Genomic DNA, 7,010 nt, shown 5'->3' with positions numbered 1-7,010 from the left:
ACATAATAAGCCACTTTAAAACATAGCGATGTTTGAAAACCAATTTGACAATAAATTATATTATTGATTATATCATATTAAAAGAAAACATAGCGATGTCAAACAACCATTTTATTATGCTCATGGATTATATGGGTTAGGAATTAGAACAAGGCACAGAGGAGATGTTTCTTTCTGCCCCCCTAAGACTTGAAAGTTTGGAAGTGATTTGAAGGTTGGAGACTGGAGTCATCTGGAGCTTCCTTCATCTACGTGTCTGGTACCTGGGTTGGGATGACCCGAATGCCAAGAACCTACACAAGGCCTTTCCAGCATGGCGCCCCAGGATAATCAGATTTCTTCCATAATGACTGCCTTCCTCCAGAACGAGAGTCCCAAGAGAACCAGTAGAGGGGTGCCTGGATGGCTCAGTCGGTTAAGCGTCCGACTTTGGCTTAGATCATGATCTCGCCATTCCCGAGTTCGAGCAGGGCTGTGTGCTGCCAGCTCAGAGCCTGGAACCTGTTTCAGATCCTGTGTCTCCCTCTCTGCCTCTCCCCCGCTCATGTGCTCTCTCTCTCTCTCAAAAATAAATAAATGTTAAAAGAAAAAAGAAAACAAAGAACCAGTAGAAGCCTCATGGCCTTTTCTGACCTAGCCTCGGAAGTCACGTAGTGTCATTTCTACCACATTCCATTGGTCAAAGTAGTCCTGATCCCACCCAGATTCAAGAGGAGAGGGCACAGACCCTACCTCTCATGGGGAGAAGTGTCAAAGGATTTTGCAGCTATTTTCTTTAAAATAACCAAACCAGGGGGCGCCTGAGTGGCTCAGTCGGTTAAGCGTCTGACTTCGGCTCAGGTCATGATCTCACAGTTCGTGAGTTCGAGCCCTGCGTCGCGCTCTGTGCTGACAGCTCAGAGCCTGGAGCTTGTTTCAGATTCTGTGTCTCCCTCTCTCTCTCTGCCCCTCCCCTGCTCATGCTCTGTCTCTCTCTGTCTCAAAAATACATAAACATTAAAAATAAAATAAAATAAAATAACCATACCAGGGTAATTTGGTGGGTTTGGGAGCCATCACTGATAGAATTCCATGAAGAGAAACAGAATATTTAGTTTCCTAGGGATGCCTCAACAAAACCACCACAGACTGGGCACCTTAGACAACAGAAACATATTTCCTCATGGTTCTGAAGGCTGAAAGTCCAAGATCAAGGTGTCAGCAAGACTGTTTTTTTCTGAGGGCTCCCTCTTTGGCTTGTACATGGATGTCTTCTCACTGTGTCTTCACATGATTTTTCTTCTGGGGCACCTGGGTGACTCAGTTGGTTAAGTGTCTGACTCTTGATCTCAGCTCAGGTCTTTTTTTTTTTTTTAAGTTTATGTATTTTGACACGGAGAGAGAGCAAGTGAGGGAGAGGCAGAGAGAGGAAGGGAGAGAGAGAGAATCCCAAGCAGGCTCCACACTCAGCACGGAGCCGGATGCGGGGCTCGATCTCACAACCACAATTTCATGACCTCAGCCGAAATCGAGAGTTTGACACTTAACCGACTGAGCCACCCAGATGCCCCTGGTTTTTATATTTTTTAATTACTGAATAAAACCAAAAGGATAATAATCTGTGTTAAATGAGATGACATAAAATTCCATTTTCAGCATCTTAAATAAAGTTTTATTGGCACACAGCCGTGCTCATCGTCTACATATCGCCGATGGCTATACTCACGCTATAATGGCAGGGTTGCATAGTTGTGATAGAGACACTACGGCCTGCAAAACATGAAAGATTTACTATTCTGGCCCTTTAGAGAAAATGTTAGCCAACCCCTGGGTTAGATGGCCTGATTGATTGCGGAAGGAGTCAAGGGTACATTTGGGTTTCCAGCCCAGGCAATCTGGCTTCACCATCTCAGGCACTGCAGTTTACTGAAAGACTTTGAGGTTCACAGAGGCCACTCAGGATATCAGCCACCACAGGGGTCAGGGATTTTGCAATACAGGCAGGAATTTGCCCCACCAGGGCCAACCCCAAAATCATTTCCCCTTTGGCCTTACACACATTAGACAATGTGGACATTCAGGAATCAGAGTCCACTTGGGACTTGCCCTTTTTTTCACCTTAGTCACTTTGCCTCTGCCAGTTCTGCAAGTCCTGGTGTGTCAATCATGGGCCACTTGGTAGCAAAGAATAAAACCTGCATATACTTCACGGCTTATGGGAAACAGGCAGGGGCATCCAAGAAGTCTGGTTTGGGGAAGTCAGACTCCCAAAGACCTGGAAATTTGAGAGTTACGCTCCATGGGGTCCCATGTCTCTTGTTTTCTCTCAGCATCTGAGCCTTTCTCCTCGATGAATAGTAGTGCCCTCTGCCATTCTTTTCACTTTAATTCCCAGAAAGACTGTGACTTCCTTTTGACTCTTGGTCACATCCACACTTGTTACCCTTCCTCCCTTGGGAACATTCTAAACTGTGTCTTCTGTGTGTGCCTCCAGAGAAATTTTTATAAAATACACATCTGAACATACCCTACTTCTTTTAAAAATCTTCAGTGATTCCCGTTTCATCCTCATCCTCCTGACTTGAAGTGTTGTGGTGTGAAGTTAGGAGCTGTGGCAGCTGTCTTGCAGCCATTAGGTGGCAGTCTCCAGGAAGAAAGCCACCATATTGGGGATGATAAAATGGAAGAATTAAAAGTAAATGTTCTCTGAATAGACACTTCTCCAAAGAAGACGTCCAGATGGTGAACAGACACGTGAAAAAATGCTCAACACCACTCATCATCTGGAAAATACAAATTAAAACCACAATGAGATACCACCTCACACCAGTAAGAATGGCTAACATTAACAACTCAGGCAACAACAGATGTTGGCGAGGATGTGGAGAAAGAGGATTTCTTTTGCACTGCTGGTGGAAATGCAAGCTGGTGCAGCCACTCTGGAAAAAGTATGGAGGTTCCTCAAAAAATTAAAAATACAACCATCCTACCACCCAGCCATTGCGCTACTGGGTATTTATCCAAGGGACACAGGTGTGCTGTTTTGAAGGGGCATGTGCACCCCAATGTTTATAGCAGCGCTATCAGCAATAGCCAAAGTATAGAAAGAGCCTAAACGTCCATCAATGGATGACTGGATAAAGATGCGAGGGGCGCCTGGGTGGCTCAGTTGGTTAAGCGTCCGACTTCAGCTCAGGTCATGATCTAATGGTTCGTGGGTTTGAGCCCCGCGTTGGGCTCTGTGCTGACAGCTCAGAGCCTGGAGCCTGCTTCAGATTCTGTGTCTTCCTCTCTCCCTGCCCCTCCCCTGCTCACGCTCTGTCTCTGGCTCTCAAAAATAAATAAATGTATAAATTTTTTTAAAAAAAGATGTGGTATATATACAATGGAGTATTACTTGGCAAGCAAAAAGAATGAAATCTTGCCATCTGCAACAACGTGGATGGAACTAGAGGGTATTATGCTAAGCAAAATTAGTCAGAGAAAGACAAATATCATATGATTTCACTCATATGAGGAATTTAAGATACAAAACAGATGAACATAAGGGAAGGGAAGCAAAAGTAATATAAAAGCAAGGAGGGAGACAAAACATAAGAGACTTTAAATATAGAGGCCAAACAGAGGGTTGCTGGAGGGGTTGTGGGATGGGGGATGGGCTAAATGGGCAAAGGGGCATTAAGGAAGACACTTGTTGGGATGAGCACTGGGTGCTATATGTAGGGGATGAATCACTGGAATCTGCTCCTGAAATCATCGTTGTACTACATGCTAACTGGATGTAAATTAAATAATTAATTAATTAAAACATATATGTGATGGGGCGCCTAGGTGGCTCAGTCGGTTAAGTGTCCGACTTCGGCTCAGGTCATGATCTCATGGTCCGTGAGTTCGAGCCCCGCATCGGGCTCTGTGCTGACAGCTCGGAGCCTGGAGCCTGCTTCCGATTCTGTGTCTCCCTCTCTCACTACCCCTCCCCCCGCTCTTGCTCTCTTTCAAAAATAAATACACATTAAACATTTTTTTAAAAATAAAATAAAATCTTAATTTTTTTTTTTTTTTGTAAAGAGTAAGTGTCTGGTTTAAGACATTGTTAGGTATAATTGTAAATTGTAAGTGACTTAAAATTGAAAAGACCTAATTGATTCAGGGCCTTGGGAATATTGTTGTTGGGAGGACTGCCTTTACTCTTCTCAGGACACCAGAACTTAGAACTATCTGGAAGAAGAACAGGAAAAGGCCAGGTGGGAAATGTATCCTTAGAGTCTGGGGAGCTTGACAAGGGCACACTCAGAATGGAGGGGACGACAGACTCTTTGGAGTGAGTTATAGAAAAATGCACGGTGAAGAAATCAATATATTGAACATACAGTATTCCTTCAGGATGTTTTACTGTGAAAGACAGCCAAGGAATTTGTTGGAAACTAAAGAAGGATGTGGCATCTAAGAATTAATTTCTTAAAAGATAAGAGTTCCTGGGGCACTTGGGTGGTTCAGTGGGTTAAGCGTCCAGCTCTTGATTTCAGCTCAGGTCATGATCTCATGGTTTGTGGGATCGAGCCCCTCATCCGCAGAGCCTGCTTCAGATCCTCTGTCTCCGTCTCTCTCTGCCCCTCCCCGACTTGTGCACATGCTCTCTCTCTCTCTCTCTCTCTCAAAAATAAATGTTTAAAAAAACTTTAATAAAAAATAAAAGAGGTTCAATACCATATCAGGGTGCTGATGGGAATGATGGAGTCTCAGAGAGAAAATACTGTTGCGACAGGAGAAAGAGGGGAAAACAAAGAAGGAAAGTTCTGGAGAAGGCGGGGGTGGGATTCAGAAGAGAAGTAGAAGGATAGGTCTTGGGCAGGGGTACTTGCTTTCTGGTCATGGAAGCAAAAGCAGAGAACGGTGATGTAGTCACAGACAGGAGGGTAGATTTGGTGGAACATAAAGCAAGTACATCGGCTGTGAGTGGGCACGATAGAGGAGGTCCGGAGCTTTATGGAGAAAACAGAGGGGCCAAAATAATTATTATAGGGGTGCCTAGGTGGCTCAGTCGGTTAAGTGACTGACTCAATTTCAGCTCAGATCACGATCTCACGGTTCGGTTCGTGGGTTTGAGCCCTGCATCAGGCTCTGCACTGACAGTGCAGATTTCTCTCTCCTTCTCTTTCTGCCCCTCCCTCTCTCTCTCTCTCTCTCAAATAAATAAATAAACTTTAAAAAAATAATAGGGGCGCCTGGGTGGCTCAATTGGTTAAGTGTCTGACTTCAGCTCAGGTCATGATCTCACCGTTCGTGAGTTTGAGCCCCGCGTCGGGCTCTGTGCTGATGCCTCAGAGCCTGGAGCCTGCTTCAGATTCTGTGTCTGCCTCTCTCTCTGCCCCTCCCCTGCTCACGCTCTGTCTCTCTCTTTCTCAAAAATAAATACACATTAAAAAATTATTATTATAGACCTTGGGGAAATGAAGGTAATAGGGAAGCAGTAGCCTTCCAGAGCAGTGATCATGCATCCCCACACGAAGAGACTGGTCCTGGAGGTCCCATGGGACCAATCAACAGGACTCAGCTCTGCCTCCTCGAAATTGCGATCTTTGGGGCACCTCGGTGGCTCAGTCCCTTAAGCATCTGACTTTGGCTCAGGTTATGATCTCATGACTCGTGAGTTCAAACCCTACATTGGGGTATGTGCTGACAGTGTGGAGCCTGCTTGGGGTTCTCTTTCTCTCTCTTTGCCCCTGCCCCCCCCCCCCCCCAAAATAAATAAACTTAAAAAAAAAAAAAGACATTGTGACCTTAAACCTTAGGGCAGTCATTTCCCCTGTCGAAGCCAGATTTTTTTTCTGTCATTTGGTGATGACGATGGTTAGCCAGTTCGGAGCTTGTTGAGCTCAGAGGCAGGAAGAGTCGGGATGTGGTACAGTGACTGCCCCAGTAGAAGCGGCTCAACAAGGGCGGCCACCATGATTTGTACTGGTTGCAGATAACGGGTTTCCTCCCCACCCTCAAGTCTTGATGGAGTAACCACCACACAGCCTTTCTTCTGTGGTGTGTCCCTTCCTGGTCTTACAGAATCTTCCCTATGCATTGCTTTTCAAATGATTGCCTTAAAGATTCTTGAGGACAAACTGTCCTCAGGGCATCTCTGTGGTTGGTTGGGGGTGAGAAAACATCTACAAGCTATTGCTAGGCTGTAGAGCACTGAATTCCATCGCAAGGTGAACCATGTCTGTGACACCGGGCATCTTGGGGCACCTGGCTGGCTCAGTCAGTAGAGCATGTGACTCTTGATCTCAGGGTCATGAGTTCAAGCCCCGTGTTGGTTGTAGGGATTACTTTGAAATAAAATCTTTAAAAATTGGGGAGCTTCGGTGGCTCAGTCAGTTGAGCATCCAATTCTTGATTTTGGCTCAGGTCATGATCTCACAGTTCATGAGTTCAAGCCCCGCATTAGGCTCTGTGCTGACGGCATGGAGCCTGCTTGGGATTCTCTCTCTCTCTCTCTCTCTCTCTGTCCCTCCCCTGCTTGTGCTCTTGCAAACACACACACACACACACACACACACTCTCTCTCTCTCTCTCTCTCTCAAAACAAATAAATAAACTATAAAAAAAGAAAAGAAAACCAACCAAATATTGTGCCTGAGCTTTCACAAGGGTGGAGGAAATGGGGGCTTTTGTGCCCCTTAAGAGGGGGGGGGGGGCAGAATCTGAGACAGAGAAGTTGCATATCTTACAGCTCTCAGGCAGAGACTCATGGGAGGAAGAAAGTCTGAGCTCATGTCTGTCTGTCTGTGAGTCACTGGACTCATCCTCAATCTCATCAATCAATCATCAACCAGATATCCACACACCTTTTTTTTTTTTTTTTTTTTTAAAAATTGTGGTATGGGAGCCTGGGTGGCTCAGTCGGTTAAGTCTCCAACTCTTGATCTCAGCTCAGGTCTTGATCTCAGGGTCATGAGTTCAAGCTCCACACTGGGTTTCACGCTGGGTGTGAATTTAAAAAAAAATTGTGGGGTCGCTTGGGTGGCTCAGTTGGTTAA

Source organism: Herpailurus yagouaroundi, unplaced genomic scaffold (assembly GCF_014898765.1).
Source record: "Herpailurus yagouaroundi ecotype Mexico unplaced genomic scaffold, PumYag 220, whole genome shotgun sequence".
In the NCBI taxonomy this organism is placed as follows: domain Eukaryota; kingdom Metazoa; phylum Chordata; class Mammalia; order Carnivora; family Felidae; genus Herpailurus; species Herpailurus yagouaroundi.
The sequence above is the reverse complement of the archived record's forward strand: the minus strand, read 5'-3'. Positions refer to the sequence as shown.